We start from the raw sequence: 16,951 nt of genomic DNA on the forward strand, positions 1-16,951 counted from the left end.
AGACAGACCCCTGCCAGCATCCTCTCACCCAGGACACCCATGGAGGGGGTTTCCCTTATCTTTGTATCCTCCCCAGAAGCCTGGGGGGTCCCTGCAGTGGACACTGCTTCCAGACCATGTGCTTGTCACTGCCTGCCAAGCTACTGCTGAATCCCTTCCCTGGGACAAGGCAAGACATGTTGCCATCAAATAAAGCCCTGCTGTGAAAGATGCTGCCCTTCCACGCTGCAAAAAGCATGTGTAAGAGAGCATGGATCATCCCTGGCACCCTCCAGCTGCACCCCAACGTGGCACACCGAGCACCCCCCCCCCCCCCCTTGTCCTGTGCCCAGCCAGTGGCTGTTCCCAGGAGGAGTTGCAGGGATGTAGGCAATTTGAACGGCATCGTGGCTGTGCAGGCAGGGTGGGACCTCCCAGAGGTCCCATGGAGCAGGGGCAGCCTGCCTGCAGGCTCGTAGCTAGACCCTGCAGCAGGGATGCGAAGCACCAACCCCTCAGGCAGCTCCACCAGCCTCAGGCTTTGTGGCAAATTCTGTCACTGCCCATGTGTTTGGTGGACAAGGGGCTCCTGCCTTCTAGGAGGCTGTTAGAAAACGCCTTTCAACAGCAGCTAAATTCACCCCCTCTCCCCCCCCCCCCCCCCCCCCAAAAAAAAGAAGGAAGAAAGAGCAAGCCATAATTACACCCACACAGCTCTCCACACTCCACTAAACTTCACATCCCCCTCCCCATCAGGAATGCACCCGCACCGAAAGAGTGGAGATGTTGATTAGAAGTCCCCCAAAATGAATAGATCAAGAGGAATCTGCTGTACCCCTGCAGCAAGGGTGAAGTGCTTTTTAATTAAGGACCAAGAGATGCAAATGTCCTGAATCATCACAAGCAAATAGCAAAATAGCACCTGTCAGAATGTTAAACCCCAAGTGCTCGGCGTTCCCTTCTGATCCGCTCCAAGGAGGCCTGGAGGTAAAGACACAGAAATCCTACTGAGAGGTGGAAAATGGAATAGGCTGAGAGTGAGTGAAGGAAAAGGCTCCAGAAAAACAAGTGGGTAGAACTTGCTGGTGATTTTGGCATGGTGATGTGTCAGCGTGGCTGACAGGAGGGTCTGGAGCATCCCTGCGGGCAGCAGCCCACGCCAGACCCCCTCCGGAGCCGGCACGAATGTGTCCTTGGGGCTGGTGTGAGGCACCTGTCTGCAGGCTCCTTCCCATCAGAGGCAAAGCTCCGCTCCTCCCAGGAGCAGGATCCCCTCCGCAGCCCCACAAAGCCCGTGCTGACGAGCACTCAGATAACCCCAGACGGCTGGGAAAAGAACAGCTCAGCGCCCGCTGAAGCGCTGGGCTGCGAGATCAGCCTCGGGGGCTGCTCCGTGCCCGCCCCTCGCCTGTGCCAGACCTGCCCGTGCGGAAGGAGAGGGTGTTGGAGTCTCTCTGGGTAATGAAGGCAACGGGCTTGTATTTCAGAGCCATGCAAAGAGGCTCCATGAGCCCTTCTCCTCCTCCTCGCTGGGGGTTTGTTTGTGGGGCAGCCTGGGAATGTGTGGGGAGGGTCCTGTCAGAGTCCGGAGCTTTTATGACCAGGATTGATTACAGGGAGAGAGGATGTCTGGCTGCTGCTGCTGCTGCTGGGGAGAGCACGCAGGTGTCTCAGGCTGAACCTGGCAGACAATTATTTTGTCTGGATTATCCTGGGAATAGGGTTAAAGGGTTAAATTGGGAAACCTTGCGTTTTGGAGCTTTTCACCTAATCCTCTTTATGCTCAAACCCATACGTGGAGGGGGACAGATGCTGTGACGAGCATCCCACACATACAGCCTCCCCTCTGGCTTCCAGCTGTCGGACTGCACCCCAAAACTGTAGCCTTGAGCACCCCCCAGCTTACTGATGTGGCTGAGGCCACTTCTGTACTTAGAGCCAGGAAGGGATGAGGCCAGGAAAGGCAATGAAAGGAGCAAGTGTTGGGAAGCACAGCAAGAGCCAGAACAGCCCAGAAACCCTGACAAAGGGCTGGGGCTGTGAAAAGAAGCCAGCAAAAGGGAAATGCCTCGAATAATAAGTGATGGATGGATGCCTTTGAAGGGGACTTGGATATCTTGGGTCTCCCGCCTGACCTACTTAAAACGGGCGTAATCTGATGAAGGAGCATCCTCTGGCTCTAAATAGAAACTTCGCTCCTTTTTGTTTCAATTCCTTCAGTCTGCCACCCAGGGGTAGGACGGTGGTTGACAGCTGGGTGCAGGCACCATACATACTCCATAGGTCCCAGCGTCCTGCAGAAGGCACCCCCGCACCACCACCCTGCCCTGCCTGGGGGGAGCTGGGGAGCCCAGGGAGGCTGCTGGGCTCTTTCCCTGTGCGAATGGCACCAGCGCCGAGCCCAGAGGGCAATGCACGGTTTTCCAGCGGTCTCTTTACATCCAGGAGTAAAACTGTGCTCTGTGGGACATTGCCTATAGGGAAATTATGGGATGCACAGCCGTCAGGCAGCTGCTTCCAGCACAAGTTGTAGAAAAGGGAGGTGGTCGAGTCACCTTCCCTGGATGTGTTTAAAAAAGGGTAGATGAGGTACTTAAGGATCTGGTTTAGCTTAGGATGGGAATGGTTGGACTTGAGGATCTTAAAAGGTCTTTTCCAACTTTGTGAATCTGTGATTCTGTGAAAACTGCACATCAGGAGCCCAGAGTCAGGGGGTCTCCCATTGGCCCTGTGTATGTGTGTGATGTGCAGCCAGAGAGTCTTCATTTTAAATGAACGTGAAGCCTGGTGCACAACAGAGACCTGAGGCATCAAAAACGATTGTCGAAGTCAGGCAGAATTTGGCAATTAGCTTAAGTGAGAAGAAAAACAAACAAAACCACAACCCAAGAAAAAAACAGCCACAATCAAAGCTATTTTTTTCCCCCAACCTGTTTTGAAAGCAAATGTTTTGCTTAAGAATGCTGAAACGTTTCATTGATCCATTCTCTAAATTAAATGCTTCAAATTTTTCCACTTCAGCTCACCATTGCTCAGTTAAAACTCAACCTTCTTTAAGTAAAAAGGGTAGGAAAAGAGCACTGTTTGGACTTGAAGAACAAACCGGGATGACAAGGTAAATCTGGGTTTTTTTTTTTTCATTTTCACTGGAAAATCATGTTAAAAGAAAAAAAATAATAAAATAGAAGTTTTGCTTCAATCTGAACCAAATTCAATCCATTCCTCACCCTGCTGCAGAACAGTTTCCATACCTGTCTTGTGTATTCCCTGGAGAGCTGATCTTGCTGCAGCCCTGGCTCTGTGCACACTCAGCTGGTGCAAAGGGGATGTTCAGGCAACACTTGTCTGGTTTTGTTTGAGCAGGTCGTCTGTGGTCAGGTATCCAGCATGGGGTCAGCTTTGTGAGGGAAATAGCTGCTGGTGGTAAAACTCTGGCAGAAATGAAAACACCCCCCCTTCCCCCCCAAGGCAGAGAGATGGCCGAGGGCAGAGCAGGGGGAGCGGGCAGCCTGGTCCGGTTCTTATGGGAAGGCCAGCAGCCATGTATCCCTGATTCATACTCCTCCCAAGGAAGAGTGGCAGCCATCCCCCTGGACTACCGGGCTACAGCCAGGGATTCTGCATCCCTGGTCTTGTCCTTCCTGCAGGAACTGCAAAGCCAGGACACTCAGGGGCTGCTGGAACTCCTGTGCCGCGTGGGGAGCAAGGTGGGTTTGGTGAGAACTCCCAGCAGATTGGAGTAGGACTCATTGTTGTAATCAAGGGCTTTCATGAGGCCTTTACATCTCCCTGAGGATAAAAATGTTTCCAGCTCATAGACTCGGGGACTGTATGAGGTATTTAGGAACCTTCACATGCTTTAATTCAACTTCCTTGCTTTGATGGCAAAAACACATGCGGGATTAGGAAGGAAAGAAACCAAACCCCACACAATTAAACCCCAAGTCATTACAGAAAGCTAGCAAGCTGAACGTCTCTCAGTACCACCAGAAGAATTAGATGAGCTTGTTCCCTTTGTGGAGATAGGCCCCGTTAATTTTCTTGGCAGGATCTCCCACGTTGAAGCAACGAGGCACATGTGCGCTCCGACTCTTCCACAGTGTTTGTGAGCCCTTGGAAGCTCAGGGAGAAGGTAAGAAGGAAGAGAAATTCTCCTAATCCGAAATGCTCTACATGTTAATTTTTTTGCAAAGCTCAAATTTGGGGTCAGATTTGAACTGAGAGGCTCCTTGGAGGAGGAGGGGCACAAGATAATATTTGGTAGAGGGAAGAGAAAGATGAGACAGGCAAAGTGGATTTTTTTTAAAGCTCGCTGAGAGATACTAAGCTCAATAATCAGACAAGAAAGGCAACGAGCAGCTATCAAAGCAGCAGCCGTTTTAAGAGCTGCACTCAGCTGAGAGCGACTTTTAGTTCTTGTGAAAACTGCCGCCTTCACAGCTGTCCCAATTAGACCCAGCCAGAAATTTCCCAATAAACCAACATTTTTCTTCTTCTTCTCTATTTTTTTTTTTTTTTTTGTCAGAAAATAATTCGCTGAGTCTGAAACGCTCCGAGTTGGCTGAACTTTTGTTGAAGGGAAAAGCAGGGCTCCAACTGGGCCCGGTGCTCAGCTGCCAGGTTTGTGCTCCGAGCGGCAGCGCTGACGGAAGCGCCCGGTTTGGCTGAGCAGCTGCAGGCGCCAGGAAGCGCCCGGTTCCCGTTGGTTATATTTGGGATTGGGTTTGAATTGGACCAAAAAAATCAAAAAGAGAGAAGATAAAAAGGCAACTGAGTTCCTTATAAACTTGAGCCAGGCAAATCTGCTCGTGCCATGGTCCCGTCTGCCTGACCGGGTTTAGGATGCAGTGCCTGGATCTGCGAGGAAAACACACCCCAACGTGCTGTGGGGAGAATTGTGTCTGCATGTCCCCAGGCCCAGCAGGTCTCTTGGGGTCCTTCCTGCTAAGGTGGCCCTAGCAGACTCATCCCAATATTCCTTCCTTTCATTTAAGTGTAGCAAATCCAGTGACTGGGGTTTTTTTTTTCCCAGCTACATCTTTGAAGCCTGATGTGTTACCATGGGAGGTATCACCAGGCTTGTCCCAGCAGCCTCACTGCATTGGAAACCTCCTAAAAGGAGGAGAAAGTCAACAGGACTTCTTCTAGGAGACCCTGTGCAAAACCTTGCACTGGCATGGAGAGATTTTAGCATCTTAGCTTATTTTTATGTACTTAGATTATTTATTTATTTTCAAGTCCCCAGCCACCCTCCAAGGGTCTGCTGGGCTCTCAGGCAGCTGCTGGGGCCAAACTGGAGCTGTGCTTGCAGGGAGGGACAGGGAAAGCTGTTAATGCTCTGTGCAACTCCTGGCCAGCGGTGAAAATCCTTTCTGTGAGTGGTGAGGATTAATTACTAACAATAATTAACCTACAACAGCGGCACTGGGAAGCTAAAGCGGAGGCACACGTCCCATCATGTGCAGCTCTGAATGGGAACAGAGCCCCTGCCCCAAAGGGATTGCTCTAAAAAATGCCTACAAGTGATGACTGATGGAAATGGAGCTTATCCCCACCTGGGTGCTCCCTGGGGGCAGTTTGGGGGGGTGCAGAGCCCACTGTAGGTAGAAGTCTCCCTTCCCATGCTGCTGGCTGTGGTTCACAGAGGAGCCCTGCTGTTTGGCTGGGTGGCTCTGAGAACATACCCACGCGTCTCCGACCAAGCCTCTGGGGTGCCTGCTGCCCCCCATCACCAGTCCCATCTGGTGACCATCACTTTCTGGCCCCATAACTGTACAGATGTGATACCAACACCGCCTGTCACACAGCCACTTACACAAGCAGAAACATAGGGGCACGGGGCTGAAGCTTAAACCACCCCCCTTCAGCCCGTTAAAGTGATGCTAAGAGCTTCCTGCTAAGGGCCCTCTGAAGCTAGAGGAGAGAAAAAAAGCATCTGCCACTGTCTCCATTTCATCTTGCAAGCTGTGAGATCCCACCCCTCTCACTGCCTATCCCTCTGACAGCCGTGTTTCCCGCAGAGCAAATGGGCTTGAAACTCCACGATCAAAGTCATTTGCATTGATTTCCATGGCCCGGTTTCTCTGCCTGGCTTCTCCCCATCCCTGTAGCTGCCCTGCTCCTTCAGAGCAGGAGCACCACTACCCCTCCCATTTGGGGTTAGGCTGTACCCCTGTCTCCTTCCCAGAGGAAGGAAGCAAAATACCGGTGCTGGGTGCTGACACGTACCTGCAGGCTTAGCGGGACGTGTAGCAAGCTGCTCTTGCTTGATCTGGTCTCAAGGCAGCAGCAGATGTTTCCCCACACACCATTTTCCAACCAGCTTTCCCATCTCTGCTCTCTCACTGGTCACAGAAGCAGCCTGCCTGTCCCCATGCTGTTTCCTACCAGCCCAGCTCACTCAGCAGCCCCCATTCGTGTCCCCTAACCAGCCTGCTCCCTCCAAGCCTCCAGATAAAGAGCTCAGCCTGCAAGGGCCCAGTTGCCCCAGCTGATGGCAGCTGGTGTCCCCAGTCCAGCAGCCCTGACAGGGCTGCTTCCTCTTTCTGTCCTGCTCAGAAAAGGACCATAACAGCATCTCTCAGACAGAGAAAAGGGTCTCCATGGCAGCTAGGAACAGTACCAGCATCACAGTAAGACTGTGCAAGGAATTTGATATTTTTTCTCTTAGAGAAAATGCTTCTATTTTTGACAGAAGGCCTTTTTGAGGTATGAAACCTCTTATGAAACTTCTCCCACATCAGTGCTTTACATAAACTATTTTGCTGTAGTTGTGTTATTCATTGCACACGTCTTACACTGGCGTGAACTAGTTTATCTCTGGAGAATGGAAACCAGAGCCTGGCTGTGGGGCAGGACATTCTGCAAGCCACATCTTCTACAGGTCACCTCATCCAAGCCATGATGGTCACAGACAATGCTTGAGCCTGGCACAGCTCCTCTGAACAGGGTAAGAGCCCCACTGCACACAGAGAGGAGGGGTTTGCCAACATGAACATCACCTTCAACCATGCAGGAGGGGAGCATAAATGGGCCAGGAAGCATCACACACCCCAAGTCACAGCCTCTGAGAGTGGGGAGCTGCAGAGGTGAACGGCATTACACTTAGAATGTGCTCCTGAAGAGCCCATGGGGAGGATGGCCAACCACATCCTGACGAGGCCTAACAGGGTGGAGAGGCCTCCATTCATTGTGGTAGCATCACAGTCTCATTTCTCCCCTCCCTCTGGGCCCGAGATGTCAGGGCTGATCACAGATAGTTTGCTTCGCAGCGGATGTACAGCAGTAGGTCAGGGGAACAAGTGAAAATGCCACCTTTGAGGGGAATTACATCATTAAAATGTCACAGTAGCACCTTGGGAAGCCAACTGGAGATTCCAGCTGCATTTTCTTGCTCCCTCTGCTAGCAAAAATAAATAACACCTGCCAAATGAGACCAGGCCTTTACTTTCCAAAGAGATTGCTACTGTTCTAATATCACCATTGTTCCACATCACTCTGCCTGTAAGAGCGTCGTGATCTCATTTTCCATTGCTACAAAGTCTGATTTTGGGGAGTGAGAGCTTTTCTCCAAGCCTGGACTAAAGGGTAAAGGGAGTACCCTGGGGATGACATCACAGAGGAGAAACTTGTACACCACCCCACCTCCCATCACACAGGAGGAAGGTTAAACTAACAGCAGTGCTATATGCTGGGGCTACTCCCTTTGCTATCTTTTCACCCTCAGCACATATTTTCCATTAGTGATTTGACTCATGAGGGGGATCTGTTTCTGCTCCCCCATTCACACTGCTATTGTTCACCATCCAAGTGCCCTAGAGATTGCCAGACCCTCATCCCATCATGGGGAGCAGCGTTGTCCACTGAAAATACAGCAGAGTCTGGAGCTTTTTGCAGCTCTGACGCTGCCTTGGTTGGAGCCTGGGGGGGATTTCCTGGTCCTCAGCTTCTTCAGCTGTGTAATGGAAGAAATAATCCTAATCCTCAGCATGTGCCCTTAGCACCCAGGAACACCGTGCTGCTATCACCAACCATTACACCCTTGCTAGAACTTTCCTTTCCAAGTACACCTGGAAGGAGTGCTGCACAGTAACAGCACGTTTTAGGAGAGGCCACTGTAGGAAAAGCCACGCCCTTGCTGTGCCCCGTGCCCCATCTCCCAGGAGATGCTAAAGAAAGGGACAGGTATACAGACAGTTCCTCCAAGTGTCAGTATGACAGGTCTCATGTGTTTGCCACAGTCCTGACACCTCCTCACTTTCCCAGCCTCTCTCTCTCCAAACCCCTTACCCTGGCTAGGCAGGGCTGGGAATTGCTTCCCACCCCAGCTCAGGATGGGGAAGCAGAGCCAAAGCCAACTCTGACCGCTGTCAGGCTACCTTACCCAGGTGGCCAGTCACAGGACAGCTGATGGCAGCATCTGCCACCACTCCAGGCATGTTTCTACACTTCTGCTGCTGTTCTTCCCCTCCAGAGGAGGGGCTCCTCTGCCAGCCCAAACCTTCCCAATGCTCAGAGTGCACAAGCCCTTGAAGCCCTGACCGCTTTGCTCCCCCCACACCTCAGTACCCAACTGTTCTAATAGCTTTTCAAAGGCTTCCTTTGTCTCCTGCCATAACTCAAGCCTTTGTTCAGTGCCACGGTGCAGAGGGAGAACCAAAAAACAAAAGGAGCCAGCCAGGGGCAGATGACTCCTTCCCTTTCACCACTCACAGGAGGAGAATCAAAGCTACCTGGGTTTTTGTTTGCCAGCACCAAGCTGGTCCAGGAGAGATAATAAGCACAAATGCACAGGGCTGGGGTGCAAGGACCAGGAAGGGAGCACACCATTGTGTCTGGCTGAATGCTCTGGCTGCTGGCACAGCAAAACCTCCTGTCCACCCATTATTTTTTCCTTGCAGATTACTTTATTGGTTACCTTTTGTGTTTCTGCTCTCCCCTCAAGCATCTTATTATTCAGTTTGGAGGATGTTTCCAGAAGTTTAAGGGTGGCCAGGAAAGTGTAATTCAAAGCAAGGGGCTTCACTGATCTGAGCCCCCATTTCTAAAGGGGGGACAGAAAGTTTAGATTACGTATCAGGGGGAAGTTCTTTGCAGAGAGAGTGGTGAGGGGCTGGAACAGGCTGCCCAGAGAGGGGGTGGGTGCCCCATCCCTGAGGGTGTTCAAGGCCAGGTTGGATGGGGCCCTGGGCAACCTTGTGTAGCTCCAGGCCTGGAGGTTGGTGTCCCTGCCTGTGGCAGGGGGTTGGAGCTCTGTGATCCTTGGGGTCCCTCCCAAACCAGACCAGTCTGGGATTAGCTCTGTGTCAGAGGCTGACCACACAGCCAGTCTTTTTAACTCTTTGTCCAGGTGCTGTTGATGAGCAGTTTCCATCAGTTTCCACTGATCAACCATGGGGTTCATCAGCCTGCAAGGTGATCTCTGTGCTGCAGGGTCACCAGCTGGTCCTTTCCTGTCTTTGACTGGATGATGGGATGACTTTTTACAAGTCAGAAGCAGCACAGGTAGCAACTACATAAAAAGGGTGGGGGTTTTTTATATTTATGTTAAAATTCATGGTCCCTTTTGTTTGCAAGACATTTATGCACTGGGGAACTGTGATTGTTTTGAACTCCTCTGACCAGCTCTAGCCCTGACCGCTAGGAGGTAAGCTAGGAAGGTTTGGAGCTGTGCTACATGGGGCAGGTTCAAGGCAGAAGACACCTAAGAACCAGAATATATTCACATCAGTGGCTTTGATTCTCCAGTCCTCCCAGAGGGTGGTGGTGGGGGAGAAATTGTTTAACTTCGAAATTCTGAAATGGCCTCAGTGTCCACAAAGGTTTTCAAGAGTGCTTGCAACACAGCAGGAGCCAGGGATTAAGCTCTAAATCCCTGTTTTGTCCCTGAATAGCTGTCCTGATCACTAATAATGCAAACTCTGGGCTCTCAAGAAATATTTATCTACATCATTAAAACTCCCTGCTATTGTTGGGCACGACTGGCAGCCGGCAGCCAACCCGGAGAAGCCCTCCAGCCTGAGCTGAGGGGCCCTGCTGAGCTGAGCAAGGGCAAAGAGAGGGTCAGGATAGCTGGAGGGCGGTGGGGGTGGGCGAGTGGGGACAGAGGCGCCTCGTCTGAACGGTGACAGCATCAGTAGCACCTGAGCCACAGCAGTGGGGAAGCTGGGGTCAGGGCAGGGGGAGGCATCTCCATGCACCACCCTTGACCCCCATCTGTCCCCCATTTACATAAGCCTCTCTCACCTCAAATGCCACCACCAGAGGAAAGACCTGCAGCATGACACACTCCTCCTACCAGCTCCTGTGAAACCAGCTCTGCTCTTCCACAGCTCCTTCCAGCGCAGCACATTGTGACTCTGCAGCCTCTGAGTCCAAGGGCAGACATCTCCCCAGAAGACAGCTACCAGTCAACTCCTCCTGAAGTTTTGGCTTCAAGGGGGAAGCTGCTTTGCACACCCAGTGTGAACACCCAAGCTGAGCAAGCTATTCAGTAGCTGCAGCTTTCAGACAGTGGGAGAGTGATGGAGCAAGAGGACCGAGCCTGTATGCCACAGGAGAAGTTCCAGCATGTTCTGGAGTTTCCCAGGCTGATGTGAACCCAGGGTTTGAAGTGCTGTCCTCTGGTGTACTGCTGTAGGAGCACTGCACACCCTGCTAGCCATGGGGAGATCCCAGCATATGGGCACAGAAACCTGGGGGCTCTGCTTGGAGGAAACATCACCAAAGGCACTCCACAAACCTTCAGCCAAGCACCAAGCAGAATAGCACTGGACCAGCATCATGCTAGCCTTGGCTCTTTGGGCACTGGCCACACACAGACCATGCTGCAGCTCCCCAGCACTCAGCTTTTGCTCAAGAGGCATAGGCAGAATGAAAGACACTTTTCCTTCCTCCAGCATGGTCAGCACAGATTGCCCCACCCAGATCATTGGCTATGCAGACCCCTCAGCTCCCTCAGCCCCCAGAGTCATCACTGAGGTAACTGAAGATGGAATGTACTGCATGAAGTTCAAGTCTCTGGTTGCACAAGGGAGGCAGAGGATGGTCGGGGATGAAGCAATGAAAGCACAAAGGCAACATCACATAGAAGAGGAGAAAACAGATCCCCCAAACTTAAACGAAGTGGCTCTTTAAACTGCAATTAAACCAGGAAACTCCATTCTGCAGGATGCTGTGGACACAGTTGAGTTCAAGGAGCAGCTGGACCAACTCACAGAGCAACAGCAATCCAAAAGGAGTTATTAGCATAGACTATTGTCAGTTGGAAGTGCTCACCTGGTCTTAACTGCCTGACCACTTAAGGGCTAACAAAGCAAGTTAAGGGCATTGTCCAAACGTTGACATGCTTGGGATATCCATCACCTCCCTAGGAAGCCTGTTCTAGCGTCTGACCACTCTCTCTGCAAAGAAATGCTTCCTAACATCCAGGCTAAACCTTCCCAGGCACAGCTTTGAACCTTCCCACGGCACCCTGTCGCTGTTTCAGGGAGAAGAGATCAGCACCTCCCTGCTTCCCTTCCCCAGGAAGCTGTAGAGAGCAACGAGGTCACCCCTCAGCCTCCTTAACATACGGATAACATAATTAAACATAAGGATGTGGCTTTCACAGGCAAGTCCCTGAGCCACAGATTGCTGGAGGCTGGGAGAGTGCCCTGCCGAAGCTCTGCAAGAGAGCCCAGGATTATAGGAAGCATCTGCTGTTCGGCTGCTGTCGGAAATCAGTCACTTTAGACAGGGCTGTGGGCTCTCCCAGTACAGCAGCTCTTCTGTACCTGCAGCTTGGGAGCCCAAACACTCACACTACCCCTGGGTTAATTTTAGGAATACCTGCCTTTTCCCCTACATCCAGCCAGGCAATATTTTTTTTCCCCAGCAAATGACTTATTTGCTTTAAATAAATGCAATTTCTATGCATCCAAAGTGATGCACAAATTCAGGTCAAATTCCCTGAATAGCTTCTGCCACCGAAAAAAGCAACAAACCCTCTGAAGTGTTGAGCAAATCACATGGAGAAGGGTTGGAGTCCTTCTGAAACGCTCCTTTTTCTCTGTTTCCAAATGCTTCTATTTCAGGCACTTCCCATATCCACCAGGGATGGGCTCCTTCTGAGCCCAAGACGCACAGACCTAATTTGCTGCTCTCCTCTGGGGTTACATCCCTCCCCCTCAGAGCTCCTGCCTCACCACCACGCTTCATCCTGCCACAGGAACCTGTTCTGGTTTGATTCACAGGAGCCACTTTGAACATCAACCAGGCTGGAGTGGGACCCATAACAGGTAACAAGATGCTCCAGCCCTGCCACAGCCTCTGCACCGGCTACAGTCCCCTCCAGCCTGTGTTCCAGGCTGCAGAGTCTCCTTTGCTTGAGCCATGTCCTAGTCCATATCTGATAGTCCTCACATGGTGCTTCTGCTCCCTGGAGCAGTTATGGGGCTCACCAAGCCAGCACCTAGGCAGCTGATGCTATGGGCTCTCCTGGGGTTCATCTCATTATTCTCCTCCCTCCCCAAACCACCAACTGCAGCTGAGCTGACACTGGTTCCTTCCTTCTTTCCCCTCCTGCCTTCAGGAAAAGGACATTTTCTATGCAAGAGTTAAAGCACTGAGGGAGTCCCTTCGTTTTGGGGGGAAGTTCCCTCGAATGGCCACTCTACTCCAGGCAGAGGAGGTGGCACAGTGTTTTGGGGTGAGTATCAGCTACACCACAGAGGGTTTGGCTGAACACTGCAACCCAGGTCTTGGTAGCAGCAATGCACCGGCTTTTCCTTTCACACTATGGTCCAGCTGGACAACTTCACTCACAGATCCTCTGATGACCCCTATTTAGGGAATCAAAGCCCCCTGACCAAAGCATGGACTCGATCCAGATGCCAAATTTCGCCTTTGAGCTCAGGCTGGTTTTTGCTTTGAAAGTCAGTCAGCATTGTACCAGTTTTGCTGGTTTTTTACACAGCTTCTGAATGCCTCTCCAGAAGCCCAGGGTTTTCTATCTGGAAATGTCTCCCTACGACCCCAGCTCAGACTCACTCACACCCACAGGGCCCAACATCACCCCAGTCTGACTTTCAGAAAAGCCACAAGCATTCATAATCAGAGCTCCTAACAAGCAAGTAGGTATCTAGCTCTGAGTATCCTGGCTTCCAGAGTGCTTTGACTAATGTAGTACACATTGACCCAAACATTGGGAACAGGGAGGCTCCTTGATTCAGACTGGATAAAGGACAGTCTGGGGGACACACCCATTTGAAACTAAAGATTGGCCCCATCAGACCTGCTTCTGTTTCTCTTCATAACCCACCCCCAGCACATGGGTCTCCTTACTGGGCCAGTCCCAACAACCTCTGGACCATCTTCCCTTGCAGGGGAAGGACCTCTTCTCTCTAGGGCTTAGTTTTGGGGAACAAAGCACCATTAGCACCTCCTGATTGTGCTTGACCCCCATTATTTCATAGATCCCTTCACAAGGCGTTAGTTTTCCCAGCAGTATTTTCTCCAGCTAAATTCCACTCCATTTTCTTCAGGCAGCAAATGAATTTTGTTTACAAAGTACTCCAACAAGTCTTGAAATTTCATTTATGGCAAATGGGCCCCGGACTTCCGAGGCATTTGAAGCCCTCCTGAAATATGGCAATTTCAAGCACTTACCTGTCTCTTTCCTGCAAGCCTCCAAATCAAAGGTTACCATGACAACGGATCCCACTCTCTGTCCAGCAGAATGAATTGTTTCTGTGTGACGTCATTATTAGCCAGGACCCAACAAAATTACACAAATGAGATCCCCAGACAGCAGGGCTGCAAAAAGCCCAAACAAGCAGCACAACAATTACACTCTATAGTTAGCAAAGGAAGGAAAATGTCACCCAGCTCCCCAGTAATGATTCCTTAAAAAAACACACCAAAAAAGGCTGACCTCCTCCCAGTGCCCCTGCAAGGCTACAGAAGCAGGCCAGCTCAGCCCTGTTACAAGTTGAACTTGATTTCCACCCAGGAAGCCCAGTTGCATCCCAGGACATGGCCACTGGTGTTCCTAGTGCCCCTAGAAAGCTGGCTTGCACTATGCCATGCACACGGGAATGCAAAGTGGGAAGAGCAACACACAGCTTCTCACCACCTCGAGCTCCCCACAGTCATTGCATTGGGCCCGATGATCTCTCAAGGTCCCTCCCAACCCCTATGATTATGTGATCGCACGACGCTCCTTCCCCCCAGCATCTGAAGCATCCTTACCCCAAGGTAAGGAACTCTGCCCATCTCTGCTCTCTGCCCAGGATATCACACCACCACCCTGCAATGCCAGACCCCCACCTCAGACCACCTGCAGATCAATCTCCTCTGGGCCAGGACACTCACAAAACACTTGCTTTGAGATGCTTCCCTTTATAACCACCATCAGGTGAACCCAATCCTCTCCTCCCAGTAAGGATGTGAGGTCCTCCCACCCTTGTTGATTGAGGCTCATGCTTGAAAACAAGTGTATTCTGGCAGCAGCTGTTTTCCAGAGGAGGGAGAGGGAGTCACTCAGCAATGAGTTACTATGGATGGTCATTCAAGCATAGTAAATCCTTCTTATCAACCCTGTCTCACTACCCCTCATCATTTAAGGCAGGTATAATAAGGCAGTATGAAGGCAGAGGCTAGCTTTACAGTCAAACTGGGGATTACAGTCTGGCACAGATATTAAAAGATTCACAGTAGCAAAGAGAAATTGTAAGATGAGCCTAAGCAGCTCCCCTCGAATGCCAAAAGATGGGCTGATGAGTTATAGTCATTTCCAGCAGCGGTCTGGGCTGATCTATAGCTGAGCTGGGGTCAGCCTGGAGAGTTACTGCTCCCAGGCTTCCTCAGCGAGTGTAACAGCTGAAAAAATTGTGCTTTGACTTCAGAAAAGGTTTCTGTCTGCATTACATGCATTTTTATCTCCTTTTTAATCCAGATCACTGCGTGCTTTTCTTCCTTTCTCTGAATAAACTCACTGCTCTCCTGTCCTCCCCGTTCTCCACAGAAGTCCAAGAAGTACCTTTCCCTTACAAACAACTTGCCGCTCGGCACAGGAGCCGGGAGCTTTCTGATGGCTTCATTAATGAAGCCAGCCCAGAGCAGTTCCTCCCAGGCCTAACCCTGAAGCTGAAGGAGAGTTTGTAGGCCTGACAGCTTGGCTGTTTCTCCCCAGCTGTGCTCTCTGTGTAATAAAATAATATTGCCTTTTCCTCCCAGTCTCGCCTCACTTACGTCCTTAGACCATCGTGACCGCAGCGCTGCCTCTGCCCAAACTACCGCTGTCAGCTCCTGGATTGTTATTTATCAGGGATCCAAAGTGCTTTTATAAAGCTCCTAATGCTCAGCCAGCTCCTACACCTCTCCCCTTCTGAAGAAAAATCACCCAGTGATGTTTTTTGGAGATATTTTCTCTCTGCTGGCTGAAAGGGTGGCTGTGGGGACAGGTGAGGCAGCCCTGTCCCGCCTAGGGTCCCTGCGTGCCCTATGGATGTGCCTTCCAAACCCCCATTGCAAAACACCCATCATAGCCCTGAGGTGGCATGTGGGAGGAGACCTGCATCCCACCTGTGGTACTCCTTCCCTGGAGCAGGGACCAACCTGTGCAAGAACGAGACCCAAGGAGCCCTGCAGTTCCCACCCCGAAGACGGTTCCCCTGTCCTGGGGTCAGGGCCGGGATGGGGCCGGCTCCTTCTCCCGCTCCCCAGATCAAGGGGCTCGGGGAGGCATTCCCTGCTGCTGTGGGGTAAAGGAGCCTTCCTGTGGTTGACACCCACAGCCACCACTCCAGGCACATCACCCAGTCCCCTCTGCAGCCCATTGCCTGTGCGAAGAGGTGGAGAAAAGTGTGTCCTCATCCCTGCGAAGGGCACTGGGGATCCACAGAAGGAGCTGAGTGTCCGTGGTGGGAAGTAGGTCTCACCCATCCACTGAGCCTGAAAACAGAAGGTGGTGGGGGCAGGAGGAAGCCACAGCTGCTTCTTCCCCACCTCTAATTGCAGTGAGTGTTTGCTTGTGGAGGCAAAGCCTGTGATCCCCCCCGCAAAGTCCCTGTGGCCCACAGCCTGATCATGTGTGAACGTGTGAGGGAGAATGCATCCCAGTGAGCTGCAAATCCACCAAGAAAGGGTGTTCTCCATGCAGTGGGGTAACCACAAAGCCTCAAACCCTGTTCCTGCTGACAAGCTGCTGAGGGATGGGTGTGGTCAGGAGTTCTGTGCTTTGCAGAGGAAATCACTGTTTGCTTAAAAAGCAGGCAGCATGGCAGCAGTCCTGGGATGAGTGCCACCAGTGGAAGTCATACAGTGTTGGACCTACTCTTCTTACAGGGTGAAGGAACCAGAGAAGAAAGTTCCTTCTGCAGAGAGAACCTTACCTTGATTCTGGGGGTTTTGAAGGACTGATGTTTAGGACTGGATTTTGGGTACTTACTCCATCTCCTGAGGAAGTGGCTTGCAGAAAAGTTTTCTGGAACAGCCACCCTTTGAAGGTGACCTCTGTGCCCCACGGGACCCTTTCCTTCATGGGGCTGCGGGGCTGAGCCATCGCTCTGGCTACATCACAGCCTGGCATAGGAGACCCATTTATCTGCTTCCCAGCATCCCCACATCGAACTGTGTCCCGTCCCCCCACCCCGAGCACTGCTGTAGTGTAAGCATCTAATAATAAAACCCTCCATTGCATTCCTAAGACACCTGTCAGCCTGAGCACTGAGTGCTGGGGTAATAAATCCTTGCTCAGCTATGCCTCTTCCCCGCCAACTCTCCTGGCTCTGCCTGTTTTCATTAGTATTTCTTTTCTGTGGACACTGCAATTACACTCTGTTCCTCTTCAGGGCCCTTGTTCCAGGTTCAAATAGAGAAGTGATAATGCAGGGAAGCTTTTCACATCGCTGTTTATTTTTGTCTTCTGAGTCAGGAAGATCTTTTCAGGCTGGGACCAGCCCTGTGAGGTTTTGATTGATGAAGGATTTGG

The sequence above is a fragment of the Gallinula chloropus genome, assembly GCF_964237585.1.
Source record: "Gallinula chloropus genome assembly, chromosome: 11".
Classification (NCBI taxonomy): Eukaryota; Metazoa; Chordata; class Aves; order Gruiformes; family Rallidae; genus Gallinula; species Gallinula chloropus.